We start from the raw sequence: 20,379 nt of genomic DNA on the forward strand, positions 1-20,379 counted from the left end.
ATGCTCAACCATTGAGCCACCAAGGTGTCTCACAACTGGAAAAGAGTTTAAGGAAGATCTGTGGACCAATATGGTGTGATGTGCAGGACATATTTTTAAATGAAAAAGACAAATTTACAAAAGAAACTATAATATATAAATGAAAAGATAGAAGAAAAATGAATCACTATAATTCATATTAATAACCTAAATTTTTTTTTAAATCCTCATGATCATGTTGATTGAAGCAGAAAAAGAATTTTGACAAAATTCAACGTCCACTCAAAATAAAAATTTCTTAGGAAACTAGGAACAGAAGTGAACTTTCTTAACTTGATTAAGGATAGCTACACCATACATCACAGAGACACACATGCCAAAAAATCCCAAAACAACAACAAAAACCTCTACAGCTAATATCTTACTTAATGGCAAAAAAAACCCCACCCCAATTCTATTTTTTTACATTTTTATAAACTTAAATTCAGTTTTCCAACATATAGTATAACACCCAGTGCTCATCCCGTCAAGGGCCCTCCTCAGTGTCCGTCACCCAGTTACCCCATTCCTCTACCCACTTCAACTTTGGCAACCCTTTGTTTCTCAGTTAGGAGTCTCTTATGGTTTGTCTCCCTCTCTAATTTTTCCCACTCAGTTCCCCTCCTGTCCCTTTATAATCCTTTTCACTATTTCTTATATTCTTCATATGAGTGAAACCATATGATTGTCCTTCTCCAATTGACTTCCTTCACTCAACAGAATACCCGCCAGTTCCATCCACGTTGAAGCAAATGATGGGTATTTGTCTTTTCTGATGGCTGAGTAATATCCCATTGTATATTTATACCACATCTTCTTTATCCATTTATCTGTCAAAGGACATTGTGGCTCCTTCCACAGTTTGGCTGTTGTGGATATTGCTGCTACGAACACTGGGGTGCAGGTGTCTTGGCGTTTCACTACATCTGTATCTTTGGGGTAAATCCGCAACAGTGCAATTGCTGGGTCATAGGGTAGCTCTATTTTTAACTCTTTGAGGAACCTCCACACTGTTTTCCAGAGTGGCTGTACCAGTTCACATTCCCACCAACAGTGCAAGAGGGCTCCCCTCTCTCCACATCCTCTCCAACATTTGTTGTTTCCTGTCTTGTTAACTTTCACCATTCTCACTGGTGTGAGGTGGTATCTCATTGTGGTTTTGACTTGTATTTCCCTGATGGCAAGTGATGCGGAGCATTTTCTCATGTGTCTGTTGGCCATGTGTATGTCTTCTTTGGAGAAACGTCTGTTCATGTCTTCTGCCCATTTCATGATTGGATTTTTTGTTTCTTAGGTGTTGAGTTTGATAAGTTCTTAATAGGTCTTGGATGCTAGCCCTTTATCTGATAGGTGATTTGCAAATATCTTCTCCCATTCTGTAGGTTGTCTTTTAGTTTTGTTGACTGTTTCTTTTGCTGTGCAGAAGCCTTTTATCTTGATGAAGTCCCAATAGTTCATTTTTGCTTTTGTTTCCATTGCCTTCATAGATGTATCTTGCAAGAGGTTGCTGTGGCCAAGTTCAAAAAGGGTGTTGCCTGTGTTCTTCTTTAGGATTTTGATGGATTCTTGTCTCACATTTAGATCTTTCAACCATTTTGAGTTTATCTTTGTGTATAGTGTAAGAGAATGGTTTAGTTTCATTCTTCTGCATGTGGCTGTCCAACTTTCCCAGCACCATTTATTGAATAGATTGTCCTTTTTCCAGTGTATAGTCTTTCCTGTTTTGTTGAATATTAGTTGACCATAGAGTTGAGTGCTTATTTCTGGGTTCTCTATTCAGTTCTATTGATCTATGTGTCTGTTTTTGTGCCAGCACCACACTGTCTTGATGATCACAGGTTTGTAGTACAACTTGAAATCCAGCATTGTGATGCCCCTGGCATTGGTTTTCTTTTTCAATATTCCTCTGGCTATTCAGGGTCTTTTCTGATTCCATACAAATCTTAAGATTATTTGTTCCAACCCTGTGAAGAAAGTCCATGGCATTTTGATAGGGATTGCATTTAACGTGTAAATTGCCCTGGGTAGCATAGACATTTTCACAGTATTTATTCTTCCAATCCATGAGCATGGAATGTTTTTCCATCTCTTTACATCTTCCTCAATTTCTTTCAGAAGTGTTCTGTAGTTTTTAGGGTACAGGTCCTTTACCTCTTTGGTTAGGTTTATTCCTATGTATCTTATGCTTATGGGTGCAATTATAAATGGGATGGATTCCTTAATTTCTCTTTCTTCAGTCTCATTGTTAGTGTATAAAAATACCATTGATTTCTGTGCATTGATTTTGTATCCTGCAACACTGATGAATTTCTGTATGAGTTCTAGCAATCTTGGGGTGGGGTCTTTTGGGTTTTCTATATATAGTATCATGTCATCTGTGAAGAGGGAGAGTTTGACTTCTTCTTCGCCAGTTTGAATGACTTTTATTTCTTTTTGTTGTCTGATTGCTGAGGCGAGGACTTCTAGTACTATGTTGAATAGCAGTGGTGAGAGTGGGTGTCCCTGTTGTGTTTTTGATCTTAGGGGAAAGGTACTCAGTTCCTCCCCATTGAGAATGATATTTGCTGTGGGCTTTTCATATGTGGCTTTTAAGATATTGAGGAATGTTCCCTCTATCCCTACACTTTGAAGAGTTTTAATTAGGAATGGATGATGTATTTTGTCAAATGCTTTCTTCGCATCTATTGAGAGGATCATATGGTTCTTGTTTTTTCTCTTGTTGATATGATCTATCACATTGATTGTTTTAGGAGTGCTGAACCATCCTTGCATCCCAAGGATAAATCCCACTTGGTCGTGGTGAATAATCCTTTTAATGTACTGTTGGATCCTATTGGCTAGTATCTTGGTGATAATTTTTGCATCAGTGTTCATCAGGGATATTGGTCTATAATTCTCCTTTTTAGTGGGGTCTTTATCTAGTTGTGGGACCAAGCTGATGCTGGCCTCATAAAACAAGTTTGGAAGTATTCCCTCCCTTTCTATCCTTTGAAACAGCTTTAGTAGAATAGGTCTTATTTCTTCTTTAAATGTTTGATAGAATTCCCATGGGAAGCCATCTGGCCCTGGACTTTTGTGTCTTGAGAGGTTTTTTGATGACTACTTCAATTCCCTTGCTGGTTATTGGTGTGTTCAGGTTTTCTAATTGTTCCTGTTCCAATTTTGGTAATTTGTGGTTTTCCAGAAATGCATCCATTTCTTCTAGATTGCCTGATTTGTTGGCATATAGTTGCTCATAATATATTTTTAAAATCATTTTTATTTCCTTGGTATTGGTTGTGATCTCTCCTCTTTCATTTGTGATTTTATTAATTTGAGTCTTTTTTCTTTTTAATAAGACTGGCTGGTGGTTTATCTATCTTATTAATTCTTTCAAAGAACCAGCTCCTGGTTTTGTTGATCTGTTCTGCAGTTCTTCTGGTCTCTATTTCATTGAGTTCTGCTCAAATCTTTATTAACTTTCTTCTACTTGGTGTAGGTTTTATTTGCTGTTCTTTCTCCAGTTTCTTTAGGTGTGAGGCTACCTTGTGTATTTGAGTTTTTTCCAATTTTTTGAGGGATGATTGTATTGCGATGTATTTTCCTCTTAGGACTGCCTTTGCTATATCCCAAAGATTTTGAGCAGCTTTATTTTCATTTTCATTAGTTTCCATGAATCTTTTTAATTCTTCTCTAATTTCCTAGTTGACCCATTCATCTTTTAGTAGGATTCTCTTTAACCTCCATGTGTTTGAGTTTCTTCCAAATTTTTTCTTGTGATTGAGTTCTAGCTTCAAAGCATATGGTCTGAAAAAATGCAGGGGACAATCCCAATCTTTTGGTATAAGGTGACACCTGATTTGTGACCCAGTATGTGGTCTATTCTGGAGAAAGTTCCATGTGCACTTGAGAAGTATGTGTATTTACTTGTGTTCAGATGGAATGTTCTGTATATATCTGTGAAATCTATTTGGTCCAGTGTATCATTCAAGGCCCTTGTTTCTTTGGTGATGTTCTGCTTAGAATATCTGTCATTTACTGAGAGTGCCATATTGAAGTCTCCTACTATTAGTGTATTATTGCCTAAGTATCTCTTTACTGTGGTTATTGATTGATTGATATACTTGGTGGTTCCAACATTAGGGGCATAAATATTCATGATTGTTAGGTCTTCTTGTTGGATAGACCCTTTAAGTATGATATAGTGTCCCTCTTCATCTCTTACTACAGTCTTTGGTATAAACTCTAATTTATCTGATATGAGGATAACTACCCCAGCTTTCTTTTGAGGGCCATTTGAATGGTAAATGGTTCTCCACCCTGTCATTTTTAGACTGGAGGTGTCCTTAGGTCTAAAATGAGTCTCTTGTAGACAGCATATAGATGGATCTTGCCTTTTTATCCAGTCCGATACACTGCGTCTTTTGAGGGGATCATTTAGCCCATTCACATTCAGAGTAACTATTGCCAGGTATGAATTTAGTGTCATAGTATTACCTATACAATCCCTCTTTTTATGGATTGTTTCTTTGGGCTCCCCCTTTCTTTTACAGGGCCCCCTTAATATTTCTTGTAGAGGTGGTTTGGTGGTCACATATTCTTTCAGTTTCTGCCTATCCTGGAAGATCTTTATCTCTCCTATTTTGAATGATAGCTTTGCTGGATAAAATACTCTTGGCTGCATGTTCTTCTCATTTAGGACCCTGTATATATCATGCCAGCCCTTTCTGGCCTGCCAGGTCTCTGTGGAGACATCTGCTGTTAATCCGATATTTCTCTCCATATAAGTTAAGAATCTCTTGTATCAAGCTGCTTTGAGACAAGAGATTTTCTCTCTATCTTTGAAATTTACAAGTTTCACTATTAAATGTCAAGGTGTTGACTTTTTAAAAAATTTTTGGGGGGAGGTCTTTATCTCTTGGATCTGAATGCCTGTTTCTTTCCCCAGATTAGGGAGTTTTCACCTATGATTCATTCAAATATACTTTGTGGTCCCCTCTCTCTCTCTCAGCCTCTTCTGGAATCCCAATTAAACTTATATTCTTCCTTCTCAAGCTATCATTTATTTCCCTAAGCCTTTCCTTCTGGGCTCTTAATTGTTTTTCTCGGCTTCTTTCCTTTCCATCAACTTGTCTTCTATGTCACTCACTCTCTCTTCCACCTCATTAACCCTAGCAGTTTGAGCATCCAGTTTGGATTGCATCTTAGTTAAACTATTTTTAATTTTAGTCTGATTAGATCTCAATTCTGTAGTAACAAAGTCTCTAGAGTCCTTTATGCTTTTTTCCAGAGCCACCAGTAACCTTATAATTGTACTTCTGAATTGAATTTCTGACATCATATTTAAATCCAGATTCTGTAACTCTGTGGCAGAGGGGGTTTTGTTTCTGATTCTTTCTTTTGTGGTAAATTCTTCCTTCTAGTCATTTTGTCCAATGCAGAGTGGCTGTATGAGTGAGCTGAGTCAAAAATAGCAACCATGACCTAAATAAAATACACCCTAGATCATTCTGAAGAGGTCAGAAACCAGAAAATAAAAGAAAATTAAGAACAGAACAAAATAAAACAAAAGGACCACTAAAGTGAGAAACAAATTTTAAAACAAAATAGTAAAAATAAACCAAAAACCAAAAACAAAGAAGAAGAAAAAAAAGAAAAGAAAAGAAAAGAAAAGAAAAGAAAAGAAAAGAAAAGAAAGAAAAAAAAACAAAAGAAAAGAAAAAAAGGTAGGCGGAATGGTCATGGTGAGGAAGTGGTAGTGGAGAGGGAATATAGTCTCCCTGTGGGGACCTAGAGGGTGATCCTCTTGGTTCTGAGTGTATTTTGTTCTGTATGTTAGAAGATGCTCAATCCCAAATTTATATAAGCCAGCAATACTTATATAAAGACCCAACATCAACCATAAAAACATAAACAAGATAAAAGTGGGGGGCAGAATAGGAAGGAAGAGGGGATATAAACTCACAGAATGAACCAACATGGTGTTCCACTTGTTTTTGAGTGTAGTTTGGTTGTGTGTTAGAAGGTACTAACTTCCACCATTATAAAGCAAAATGAGACAGAAAAAAAAAAAAACAAAAACAAAATCCCATATCTCATATATCTACCAAAATTAAATTGAATATGTTGAAGGGAATCCAGAAATGAAAAATGTATCTAAGACATGTAATTGTAGAAATGTGAAAGTCAAAAAGGAAAAAACTTAAAAATGAAGAGTTCGTAAAATATTGTAGTTAAGGTGGGAAAAGAGGAAACTATTGGAAATTTTTAGTCTGATATAAAAAGGAGTCATAATGAAAAAAATAAAAAATAAAAATAAAATAAAGGACCCTCTAGTTCTATATACTATTTTCCCTCAGTGTTGGAGCTTTCCAGTGCTGCTTGTTCAGTAAACTTGCTTTTTCATTGTTCTTCCAGCAGTTCTGGGTCTGCTGTGCTGATTCTCAGGTGTCTGCGCCTGGGCAGAGATGCTCCGCCTCTTGTCAGGTGCTGGGCTCAGAATGAGCTGTTTATCCTGTGAGGTCTTTGTTCCCTAGAGGCCTCGCCTCTCCCAGGTGCAAGGTGAAACGAAGAGAAAAAAAAATGAAGAGAAAAAAAAAAATGACCGTGGCCAGATTTCCGTTGAGCTTCCCATGAGAAACTAACTGCAATCTCCCAGATGTCCTGGGGGCAAGTGCGGGTGCACTGATCTGCACAGCTTGCTGGGCGCTAGCGGCAGGAGAGTTCTCACTTTCTTGTGCCCTCCCCGCTTCTGCCTGTCCCAGGGGGGAATGGAGAATAGCCAGCTTTGTCCACTTTGGCGCCCTTGGATCCAGGGCGCTCCACTGCTGAACCCATGCTCCTGGGGACCCCCTCTCCCGAAGTGAATGAGACACAGCCACCTGGGTCCCTTGCCAGGCTCTATCTAGGGTAGGGGGAACTCCGGGGCCAGCCTGTGTAACTGGCAGGCATCTCCCAAATGCCCCGGACCACTGCGGTGCTCCAGTCCTTTACTGAGATTGGACCACGGTTTTTGGTGAATTTTCTCGTGGGTGCCCCAGTCTTATAGTGACTCTGGGAATCTTGGTGCTTCACTGCCCCTCCTGCAATTCTGCCCAATTCCCCTACTAAGCACTTATCCATCAGGGAAAACTCAGGAGTGGATTTTTAAAGTTTTTGCTTGTCCAAGGCTGGGCTTTCACGCCCCAGATGCTTTCACTGCTCTGCTTTAGCCCTGCTAGTTGCGGTTCCCCTCCCCCACTTTATTTTTTTATTATTATTTTTATTTTTTTTGTCTTCCTATTTTGTTAGAAGTGAAAACTCTTCTCTCTGTAGCATTCCAGCTGTTCTCTATTTACATCTCAGGTCGAATTTGTAGGTGTTCAGGATGTTTTGAAAGTTATCTAGGTAAGTTTGTGGGACCAGATGAGTTGAGGACCCCTACTTTACTGCCATCTTGCCAGTCTCCAAAAAAACCTAACTTCTTTTTGCCCAAGATCCATAACAAGGCACAGATGTCTGTTTTCATCACTCTTATTCACTGACATACTAGAAGTTTAGCACATGTAATAAGGCAAAACAAAAACAAAAAGCCTCAAAACCAAAAAACAAACAAAAAGGCAAACAAATTAGAAAAGAAAAACTACAAGTTGAAAAGGCAAAAATTAAACTGTCCCTGTTTGCTTGCAAACATAGAAAACCTGTAAGAGGGGCGCCTGGGTGGCTCAGTTGGTTAAGCATCTGCTTTTAGCTTAGGTCATCATCTCAGGATCCTGGGATCAAGCCCCCAGTTGGGCTTCCTGCTCAGTAGAGAGTCTGCTTCTCCTTCTATCCCTCCACCTACTCATGTTCTCTCTCTCTCCCTCAAATAAATAAAACCTTAAAAAAAGAAACATATAAGAAATCTACAAAAAAAAAAATCCAAAATCTCTAGAACTAATAGTGACCTTGCAAGATCACAGGATATAAGGTCAATACAAAAAATATCAATTGTACTTCTAGATATTAGCAATGTACTATTAGAAACCGAAATTTAAAATAATATACTCTTTGGCATGCCTGAGTGGCTCAGTCGGTTAAGTGTCTGACTTGATTTTGGCTCAGGTCATGATCTCAGGGTCTCAGGATCTCATGGGCTCCATGATCAGCAGAAAGCCTGCTAGAGTATTCTCTCCCTCTCCTTCTGTCCTCTTTCTCTCTCTCTCTCTCATTCCCTCACAAAGAAATACATCTTAAAAAAAAAACAATATATCCCTTACAATAGTATGCGCCAAAATTAAATACTTAGGCATAAATCTGTAAAAACATACACGTTATCTTTATGCTACAAACTACAAATGCTGATGGAAGAAAATCAAGGAAGAACTAATAAAATAGATTAGAAGAGTCAAATAGTACATTTATCAATTCTCCCCATATTAATTCATTGATTTAATTTAACTCTAATAAAAACCACAGAATTTTTTTGTAGATATAGACAAACTAATTCTGAAAATTTATATGAAAAGGCAAAGAAAGTAGAATGATTAAAACAATGTGAAAAAGAAGAATGAAGTTAGAAGAACCACTCTATTTGACTTTAAGCCTTATAAAGTTACAGTATTCAAGATAGCTTGGTATTGTCAAGGGATAGACACATAGATCAATGTAACAAAATAGAGAATCCAGAAATAGACCCATGCAAATATGCTTTCATCTTTGATAGATGCAAAGGAATTTAATGGAATAAAAAAAGTCTTTCAACAAATGGTGCAAAAATAATTGGGTTATCAATGGTCAAAAGATAAACAAATCTGAACTAAGCTTCACACCTGTTCACAAATAAGTTAAAAATGAATAAAAGATCTAAATATAAAATATAAAAATATAAAACTTTTATAAAAAAATACAGGAGACACTTTCCATGACCTGGGGTTAAACATTCTTTGTTCTTAGATAAGACAACAAAAGCACAATCCATAAAAGAGTATTTGATAAAGTTGGGTTTCATCAAAACCAAAAACTTTTCCTTTGCAAAGGGCACTGTTAAGAGGATGAAAATGCATGCTACAGACTTGGAGAAAATATTTGCAAATCACACATCTAAGAAAGAACTTGTATCCATAATTTATAAAGAACTCTCAAAACTCAACAGTAGGAAAATAAATTGTCCAGTTTAAAAATGGACAAAAGATTTGAACAGACTTTACTAAAGAGGATATACAGATGGCAAAAAAAAAGTACGTGAAAAAAATTTCAATATCATTAGCTATTAGAGAGATGGAAATTAAAACCATGATGAGTTCCTCCTGTATCCCTTTTGGAATGGCAAAAAAAAAAAAAATACTGATAATATCATGTGCTGGTGAAGATACTGGACAAACAAATCTCTCATACACTAAGGATGTAAAGTTTCTTATAACATTAAACTGACATTTACCACATGACTCAGTAAACTCACCCCTAGGTTTTTAACCTAGAGCAGTGGTTCTCAACTGTGGATGATTTGTATCCTCCAGGCACATTTGGCAATGTGTGTACACATTCTGGTTGTTGTAACTTGGAGAACCCACAATGCACAGGGCAGTCCCTTACCACACAGAAATATTAGGCTCAAAATGTTATAGTAGTGCCAAATTTGAGAAACTTCCCTAGAGAAAGTAAATTTATGTTTACAAAACATAATAATCTGTATGTGAACATTTATGGCAGGCCTATTCACAATCATCAAAACTGGAAACAGCTCAGATAACCCTCACCGGGTAAAGGGATAAACAAACTGTGGTACATCCATACAATGGAAACTACTCAGCAATGAAGAGAAATAACTGTTGATGTGTGCAACAACTTGGTCGAATCTCAAAGATGATGTGCTGAATGAAGGAAGTCAATATCAAAAGATTACATATTGTATGATCCCATTTATATAACATTCTCAAAAGACAAAACTATAGTATGGGCAATAGCACATTGGTTGGTAGGGGTTATCAGAAGAAGGAAAGGATGAATATAAAGCCATTCTATTAGGGATTTTAGTATGGTCAAATTGTTTTGTATCCCTGATTGTGGCAGTACTTCCTCAATTCTTCATACGTGTTAAACTACATAGAGCTACACATCTTTAAACAAGGCCATTTTGCTATATTGAAATATATCAAAAAAAACAAAAAAAAAAGAAATATATCATATTCCTATATATATTTTTTAATACTAAATTTATTTTTTATTGGAGTTCAATTTGCCAACATACAGAATAACACCCAGTGCTCATCCCGTCAAGTGCCACCCTCAGTGTCCGTCACCCATTCACCCCCACCCCCCGCCCTCCTCGCCTTCCACCACCCCTAGTTCGTTTCCCAGAGTTAGGAGTCTTTATATTCTGTCTCCCTTTCTGATATTTCCTACCCATTTCTTCTCCCTTCCCTTCTATTCCCTTTCACTATTATTTATATTCCCCAAATGAATGAGAACATATAATGTTTGTCCTTCTCCGATGGTGCCTGGGTGGCTCAGCCTATATTGAAATATATCATCTTCCTCTGTCCAGGCTCCTCCTTCTTCACTGTGGCGAACTCCAAGCTGAAACAGCTGTATTTTCTAAGGGTTCCCTGTATTGAAACCTTGTCTGAGTATCCCTCCTTGATTTCCTCTACTGAATGTTACCTCTTCTTCCCTTGGGTTCCCAGGGAGGTGTGTTTTGCCCTCTGTTACACATTCTGCTTGTTGGCATAATCATTTGCCTTCGTGACTTTCTCTCTGACCACAAGGTGATCAGGAAGGCAGGGGCTGTGGTTCATGTGTCTTGGAATTTCTGCAGCACCCAGCACAACATCAGGGCTCGGTATGCATTTGTGGAACTGAAGAGTTCATAGTGCCTTGGTTCCCAGGAGCATAAGCCCACTGGGACCAAGAATAGAAAGAAGAAAGGTTGCCTGCAATTTATGACAAGTAGGCAGCCTATATCCATGGCCTGAGCTGCATAATAAGCAAGGAGATGAAGCAAAAGGACTAACTTGGACCTCTAGTGTCAGAGAAGATAAACAAAGCTTATTAATTCATGGTAATACCAGCATGATATCAGAACAGTTTCCCCCAGCAACAACCCAGTTCTCTCACTGTGATGAAGTGCTCTGCCTTCTGCCTCAGACTTTAGCCACTTGGGATCTGCATTATTGCCTTGTAAATTGATGGGCAGTGGCACCATCTCTTGGTGTAAGAAATTTCTGCCAGCATTAGCAAAAAGCATGGACTTTGCAATTTCTAAGGGCATTCCCTGCAATAGGAAAGTGATTAAAAATTGGACCAGTCTGGAACAATGCCCATCTCTAATCCTTCTGGTGCACCTGCCTAGCCTCCTCCAAGCCATCAGCTCCAGGTGTGAGTTCATCAGCTTCCATAGGAGAGGAAGTCTTATTTATAGTTAACTGGAAAAGCAGGGAGGGGCAACTTTAGTGTCTTTTTCTTTGGTCACCCATGGAAGTTGTTCAAGATCAGAGTATCTTTTCCTTCCAAACTGCCTGGCGATGTTAATTTAAATTAAAAAAAAAATCCAATCTGCTCAATATTTCTTGTGTCTTGTGTCTTAGATGCTTCTCTTCTTAAAAAGGTGGCAGGCAGTGGCAGCTAAATCATTCTTGTAGTTCAAAGTGCTCTGGGAGAAGAGGGTTGAGGAAGAAGGTGATCTTTTCTTTCTGAATTTTTGAATTTTTGGACACAGAGGAGGCTGGGATGGCCTGTTCTTCACCACCACGTTCTGTGGCAGGGGAACAAGTTTTTATTCATGGGAGAGGAGTATCACAGTAAAGTGATGGTGGGCCATGTGCTGTTGTCATGGTGGATCAAACACAGAGGGTGTGGTAGAAGGGAGGGATGAGCCACAGACAGCCAGACCCAAGGCACGTCCTATTTTATGCCTCATTAGGAAAGTCTAGACATAGCTATATCCTGGCCTCCTCAAACACTGGGAAACGAAGAGTGCAGAAAATCATCCGCAGGAAACAAAAGCTCGACAAGCTGAAAAGGAGACAGGAGAAAAGCTCTGGAGAAGGTAACCCTGAGACATCTTTTCAGCAGCATGCTGAATACCAGCACTTGGACACAGGGGAGACCAGAGCTCTGATGCTTCTGAACCCTGAGGGTAGACTGATAAGAAAATGCTTTTTCTTTTATTGGGAGGCTTTATAGCTGGCTGCAGACTTCACACTATCTTGTGATTACCAGACTTTGGCAAATCCACTCTCTCTCTTGTGGTGTTGCAGTGCACTGGCCTTGCCATATTCAGTGGAAGTGGGAAAATTCAGAAAACAAAGCTGTGCAGGCAGATATGAGGCCTTTCCCTCTGGGGCTCCTTACACAATCCACTATTTAGACAGGCTCAGAACTGTACCATACCCCTGCTTATGCAGACAGGTTAAGCAACTTGTAGAAAAGTATTCAGCAATGCTCTTCTCTTCTGACTTATTTTAACCACAATAGATTTTAACTTCCTGCTACTCCCAATTCCTTATCTGCTCTTGGCTTTGCAACCATCACCACCAATCAGCCTCATAATTTTTTCATCTTGCAGAACTGGAACTCCGTACCGGTAAATAGCTCCTCCTTCTTGCCTCCCCATGGTCCCTGGAAACCACCATTCTACTTTCTCTGCTGTCTCTACAATATTGACTACTCTAGGTACCTCAGATAAGTGGCCTCAGGCAATACATGACCTTTTGTGCCTGGCTTATTTCAGCTAGCAAAGTATCTTCAAGTTTCATCCATGTGGCAGCATATGTCAGAATTTCCTTCCCTTTCTAACACTGAAAATATTCCATTGCGTGCATAGACCCCATTTTGTTTATCCATTCATCATGACAGTTAGGTTGCCTCCACCTTTTGGCTCTTGCAAATAGTGCTGCTATGAACATGAATGTATAGATAAACTGAGTGCCTTTTTTCAATATTTTTGGGTATGCCCAGAAGTGGAATTGCTGGATCACACAGTAATTCCATTTTTAATTTTTTAAAGATTTTGTTTATTTATTTCAGAGAGAAAGACAGACAGACAGACAGACAGAGAACAAGCACAAGCAGGCAGAGGGAGAGGGAGAAGCAGACTCTCTTCTGAACAGGACTCCATCCCAGAATCCCGGGATCATGACTTGAGCTGAAGGCAGATGCTTAACCAACTGAGCCACCCAGGTGCCTCTATTTTTAATTTTTTGAGGAATTGCCACACTGTTTACCATAATGATTGTATCATTTTACATTCCTACCAACAGTGTACTAGTGTTCCAGTTTCTCCATGTCCTTGCTAACACGCTTTATTTCATTTTTTCTTTTCAAATTTATGTGCGTAGAATTTTCTTAGTTATCTCCTTTTAATTATTTTGATATCTGCAGGGTGTCTACTGATACCATCTGTTTTGTTTATGATACTAGCAATTTCTGTTTTCTCCTTGGTAGTCTTGTTAGGAGATTATCAATTTTATTGCTCTTTTTAAAAGTCCAACTTTTTGCTTCATTATTTCTTCTTATTTTTCCTTGTTTTCAATTTAATTGATTCATGTTCTTGTCTTTACTATTTTCTTCCTTCTGGTTTCTCTGGGTTTCTTCGCTCTTCATTTTGTAGGCTATAAATTCTTCTCTTGACAATGTTTTATCTGTGTTCCACAAATTCGATATATTGTTTCATTTTCATCCAGATCAATGTATTCTTTTAGTTTCCTTTATAACTTTAGACATTTCTGAGATTTGCTTTTGCTCCACGTTATGGTCTATCTTGGTACATGTTCCATGGGCACTTGAAAATAAGGTAATCTACTGTTGTTGGGTGGAGTGTCTTGTAACTGTCTACAAGATCCTGTTTATCAAAGGTATTGAGTTTTTCTCTATGTTCCAATTTTCTGTATAATTGTTCTATCAACTGTTGAAAGAGGTGTTGAAATTAACTATAATTGTATATATTTTTTTTAGTTTCAGTTCTATCAGTTTTTGCTTCACATATTTTGCAGCTGTGATATTTGCTACGTAAACAACTAACATTATATCTTTTTGGTGGATTGATCCTTTTGCCATTATGTCATGTCTCTCTTTATCTCTGATAACTCTTTTTGCTCTGATATCTACTTTAACAGATATTAATATAGGCTCTTTCACTTTCTTTGATTAATGTTAGCACACTATATTTTTTTCTAGGTGCTGCTAAAACAACTAAAACAGGCTATTTAGAGAGACACACCCCAAAATGGCATAGATAAATCAAAATAATATTCTAAAAAATGCTCAAGTAATACACAGTAAGGCAAGGAAAAGAAAACAGAAATGACAAATGGAGAAAACAAAGAGGAAGAAAAAAAATAAAATTGCAGTCTTAAGTCCTGTCATATTAATAATTATATTAAGTGTAAATATTTTTTTAAAAGATTTATTTATTTGTTTGAGAGAGAGAACATTGAGCAGGGGGAGAGGCAGAGGAAGAGAGAGAAGCAGACTCCTCACTGAGCATGGAACACAATGAGGGCCCAACTTAGGGCTTGTTCTCATTACCCTGAGATCACGACCTGAGCCAAAATCAAGAGTCAGATGCTTAACCAACTGAGCCACCCCGGGGTCCCAAATGTAAATAGTTTAAATGTAACAATTAAAGACAGAGGCCAGCAGAGTGGATTAAAAACAGGAACCAACTATATGCTGTCTATGGAATCATACAGATAGAAAATAAAAGATTGGAAATATATATATAGAGAGAGAGAAAGAGAAGAGTCCTCCCTCACTCTCTCTCCCTCCTTCTCTTTCAGAGATATCAGTCTCACAGTCTAGTGGTACAACAGTTTGAGTTAAGTGTTTATTTCTGTTTACCCTCCTCTGTTTACAATATAATTGTTTTAGATATTTTTTCTGTATGCATTTACCATCATATGAAACAGTGTTATTATTTTTGCCTCATTTGTTAAACTTTTGAGAAAACTCAAAAGGAGAAAGTAGTTTGAATTCATAATTTTTCCTTACTGTATGACTCCCAGTGGCTCAGTGGTTTAGCGCCGCCTTCAGCCCAGGGTGTGATCCTGGAGACCAGGGATAGAGTCCCATGTCAGGCTCCCTGCATGGAGCCTGCTTCTCCCTCTGCCTTTATCTCTGCCTCTCTCTCTGTGTCTTTCATGAATAAATAAATAAAATCTTTTTTTAAAAAAGAATATCTTGATTTCCCCTTAATTTATGAAGAATATTTTTACTGGATATAGGATTTTTGGGTTGATGGGTTTCCTCCCAAACACTTGAAAATGTGTTACTTCCTTCTGGCACCATGGTTTCTGATGAGAAATCTGCTGTCATTTGAATTGATTTTCCCCTATAGAAAGGTGTTATTTCCTTCTTATTACTTTCAATTTTTTTGTCTTTAGTTTTCAGAATTTTAATTGTGATGTTTCTTGGTGTGGATTTCTTTGGGATATGCTGTTTGTCATTTGGCTTCTTGAATGTGTAGGTTTATGTCTTTTGCCAAATTTGGAAAAATTTTCAGACATTATTCCTTTGAGTACTTCTCTAGCCCTGCCATCTTTCTCCTCTCCTTCTGAGACTCCAATGACACAAATGTTAAATCATTTATAGTCCCAAAGGTGCCTGATGCTCTCTTCCCCCTCCTCTTCTTCCACCCCTTCCTCCTCCTCTTCCTCCTTCCTCTATGTTCACTCTGCTGTTTAGATTCACTTAATTTTTAAAAAAAATTTTTTTAAAGATTTTTTTTCCAGTAATCTCTATACCCTATGTGGGGCTCAAACTCAACACCCCAAAACCAAGGGTCACATGCTCCACTGACTGAGCCAGCCAGGTGCCCCTAGATTCAATTAATTTCTATTGTTCTATCTTCCAGGTCAGTTAGTCTTTCCTCTGTCCCCTCTATCCTACTGTTGAGACTATCTATTGAGATATTTATTTCAGTTATTGTATTTTCCAGTTCTAATATTTCCTTTTGGTTGCTTATATTTTCTATTTCCTTGCTGAGACTATTTGATAGACACTATTGTTTTATTTATTTGAAGCATATTTGTAATTACTTATTGAAACATTTTTATGATGTATTTTAAAATCTTTTTCAGATCATTTAAACATTACTATCATTTCAGTGAAATGTCTATTGATTGCCTTTTTTTTTTTCCATTCAGATTGAGATCCTCCTGGTTCTTGGTATTATAAGTGATTTTTTATTGAAACGACCATTTGGGATATTATATTATGAGACTCTGGATCTTATTTAAACCTTGTTTTAGCTAACTTTCTGTGATATTGGCCCCTCAGAGGAAGGGAGGCATGCACTGCAGCCACTCTTAATAGCCAAGTAGAGGAATGTTCCTCAATACTTCTGGGTAGAGGTAGGTAGCTCCCCAGTAGGTCTTCATTGATAACCACTGTGGCTGGGAACATAGGAGTCCCTCATTTCTTTTTTTTTTTTTTTTAAGATTTTATTTATTTATTCATGAGAGACACACAGAGAGAGAGAGAGGCAGAGGCAGAGATAAAGGCAGAGGGAGAAGCAGGTTCCATGCAGGGAGCCTGACATGGGACTCGATCCCTGGTCTCCAGGATCACGCCCTGGGCTGAAGGCGGTGCTAAACTGCTGAGCTACCGCTGCCCCAAGTCCCTCATTTCTACTTTCCACATGATCTCCATTGCCTCCACTGGTGTCATTACCACTGAGTGGTGGTGAAAGGCCTGAATTTCCATTTGGCTTTCTCTGAAACCACCGTAGCACGAAGAGGGAGGGGTGATTTTTTACTACTAGATGAGGAAGGCCAGGCGCCCTATGTTTCCCAAAGACACTGCAGTGGGGTAAGGATGAGGTCTTCTTGCTGCCAAGTGAGACGAAAACTACTTCCCTACTAGGCCTTGTCTCACATAATCCCATTGGTGTGGTTGCATTTCCTCTTTATGACCTCATGAGCATGGAAATCTATGCTTCCCATAAGGATTTTCCCAGCATGGATGAAGGTAGTTCCATTGATTTTTCTGTAGTGTTTGGCTGGATTAGAGCAATTATTATCTACAAGTTTTCTGTCTTGCCAGGCTGGCCCTTTTCTGGGCCTTCAACTTTTGGCTAGAATAAGCTTTCTTGGAGGGGGAGTGTCTGTTCTGGTTAGCCCTTTCCAGGTTTCTAGCTTCTTCAGCTCCAAACATAGGATATACGAGGCATAGAGAAAACCCAGAGGGCTCCCACCACATCATTCCTGAGGCCCCTAGCTGTTCTGCTTTCAGTTTTCTTATGCTAGTTTTATAGCTAATGTCCAGTGGTTTTTTTTTTTTTTTTTTTTTTTTTTTTTTATGTCCAGTGTTTTTAGCTGAAATTACCAGAAAGAACAGGGATGAGTTTGTCTGCTCTGTCTTCCTGGAAGCAGAAGTCTACACATCTGCACACGTCACACAGTCAAAACTCTCACCCGATTTGAGAGTCTTTCACTTTTTTTTTTGGAGCTTGTATTTATGAGAGAGAGAGAGAGAGAGAGAGAGAGAGAGAGGCAGAGACACAGGCAGAGGGAGAAGCAGGGCCCATGCAGGGAACCTGACGTGGGACTCGATCCCAGGTCTCCATGATCACACCCTGGGCCTAAGGTGGCGTTAAACCACTGAGCCACCCAGGCTGCTCAGAGTCTTTCACTTTTAATAATAGGTTTGTTTACCTCATTTATACAACTGGTCCTAATCCTGACAGTGTCCTGACAGTGTCATGTTTTCTGTCAAAGCAGTTTCATAAATAACATATTCATCAAACCATTATCAATAGGATATTCCTAGTTGCCCTTCCCATCAGGCAAGGGTTTCAAGAACATATCAAATTGTTTCATCCTGTCCTGTTTACAGTTTATAGTCTTGGAAGAGATGAAGGTGGAAAGATATTCCTAAAGGTGGACACATTTCCTCTGAGGAACTTGAGAAGAAGCAGTAATTGGTTGGCTGGTGCCTTCATGCTGGCTATTTTCCTGGCATTTATTCCAAGACTAAGTTCCTTTCTCTTTTAGGAGTCAATCTAACCAATCTTTTTCTTTTTTCCTCATCTCCAAGTTGATATCCATGGTGCGTGTGCCCGTGTGTTTGAGTAGACTTAAGAACATCGTAAAATTAATGAAAATCAGAGTGGCTTAAATTTAGAAAGGGCAAGAGAGAGTTGAGAAGGGGCAGGGAACAGAAATCTTCAAGTCTCCTAACATTTCCAGCTTTCAGTCAGGGTGCACACACAGCCAGCTGCAGGCAGGGCAGCTGCCTAAGTGGAAGCGCTGAGCTTTGCCACCTTCCTCAGCCTTGTCCAGCATGACACCCACACAACTTTTTGTGCTCATGTCCCCTTCACCGTGTGGTGGGAAATCTGTCATCCCCTGCGGCCACTCTGTAATTCCGTTAATGTACAGTAGCCTAGCTGGCATTCTTATCACTGAAACCGCCTGATGGAATTTCTCCATATTCTGGGTAAGTCACTCAAGAAAGGTCTCGGGACGCCTGGGTGGCTCAGTGGTTGAGTGTCTGCCTTTAGCCCAGGGCGTGGTCCTGGAGTCCCGGGATCGAGTCCCACATCCGGCTCCCTGCATGGAGCTTGTTTCTCCCTCTGCCTGTGTCTCTGCCTCTCTCTCTGTGTCTCTCATGAATAAATGGGTAAAATATTAAAAAAAAAGAAAGAAAGAAAGAAAGAAAGAAAGAAAAAGTCTCCTAGGTACCTAAGTGTCTTGACCTCTTTATTCAAATGGTAAAATAATAGGTTTGGGTTGGGCCTTGTTCTCTCCTCTCACTTTAGGCCTCGAGGGCCAAATTTTGCTCTCATTTCCCACAGATGGCTTTTACCAAATCCTTCCACTTCTCTTATTTGTCTCAAGTGATTTCCTCTTCTGCCCTCTCCCCCATCGTCTAGAACGAAATGAAATCTGTACCCCTCCCAGAGCTGTGCATGGAAGAAATGGAGGGCAGAGTGTTCAGGGAGAAATGCTCCTCTGTATGTCCTGAGCCAGACTTGTGGGGCCAGAAGTTCCCAGATGATTGTGTTCTCCATTCTGGGGGAGAGTCACCGCTTTTCTGAACATTGGGATGTCTGCTTTCCAGCTGCTGCTCCACTTAGATATTTATTTAGATGCTTGACAAAGAACTATCAAGGGGCAGAGCAGGTGTAATGTTCTCACCAACTGCTGCCATCCATTTGATGAATATGTTATTTTTGATCGTATGATCCTCTTAGATGATGATCAGGCACATGTACATGTAACACTCGCACCTGATGACATTAGTCTGGAAAAACATTGGTCCATTTCCCTTAATGGGAGAGCTTTGCCACATTCGTCAGACTCTTAGATAGTAGAGCAGGTTCTCTTATTGCAGGACAGGGAATCCCTCCGCCTTTTTCTTCCTAATTTCCCAACACCCTTGTGTTCTATCCTTGGCCCCTGGCCTTGGAGACCATGCTCTCAGAACTATTCTAGAGCACCTATTAGCTAGCTGAGGATGGCTCTGCTACATTCGCTCTCAGAGATGCCTCACTTTGACATTAACCTTTAGAAGTGAGGGAAATCTTCCAAGCTGAAGGAAGAAATGTTGAATGGTGTAATTCCAAGATAGCTATGGCACAATGAGAAAACATGCACAGCACAACAAGAATAGATGTTTCTGGATACCCCTCCCCTGGAGAGACAGCTGTCTGGGCCCAGAAAGAACAGAACTTTGGCAGCCAGTGCTCAAGGCATGCACCAGTGCACCTGAAACACTCTAAAAATGGAAAGCTCAGAACACAACTCACATTGACCCCACCAGTAAGCACAGTGGAACCCACACAGTTGGTTAAATTTAATTTCCTGCAGAACCAGAGAAACTTAGCTCAAATGCCACCTCCTCTGAAGTCTTCTTGAAACCCATGTTGAGTTGGGCACATCGGCTGAGTGCTCTGTTAGCAACCTGGATTTCCTCCCTTTCAGTGCACCCTGACATGCTTGCTTTCTGGGGTGCACGAAGTACCCGTCAAACCTTATTAGTCAGGGAGCTACGTGAGGTTGAGTGTCAGGTCTTGTTGATATTAGCATCCCCAATCCCTGGCACAAAATAAGCACTCATAAATGTTTATGAAGAGGGATTGTGAGAGGTATCTGCAGTCACCAAAATCACCCTTCTGTTGACTTATGGTGAAATCTGAGATTCTCTCATTAGGTATTTGTTCTTTTAAGTTAAAAAGTTAGTCCTATGCACCAAAGAGCCCTTCCCACAATTAAAGTGTCATGGGGTAGGATAATTGTTACTGAGATTGTAGGGGGTGGGTTTGAGATGAGCACTGCAGAATGTTGGGGCAGACTTGGAACTTGTGATGAGAGTACCAGGATTGAAGGGATGAAGGCATTCCAGGGCATCAATGGTACAGAGGTACAGGCATGAGAGAAAACCAGTTACTGCCCAAAGACTAGGTCTGAAACTTGATTCCTATAT

General features: G+C 39.4%; 1 protein-coding gene across 5 annotated transcripts in view; it reads right to left on the bottom strand.

The window, feature by feature from the left end:
- ACOXL (acyl-CoA oxidase like) overlaps nucleotides 1–20,379 on the bottom strand; it is a 348,114-nt gene that overhangs the window by 38,362 nt on the left and 289,373 nt on the right. The gene's annotated exons all lie outside the window — the stretch shown is intronic.

Source organism: Vulpes vulpes, chromosome 8 (genome assembly GCF_048418805.1).
Source record: "Vulpes vulpes isolate BD-2025 chromosome 8, VulVul3, whole genome shotgun sequence".
NCBI lineage: Eukaryota > Metazoa > Chordata > Mammalia > Carnivora > Canidae > Vulpes > Vulpes vulpes.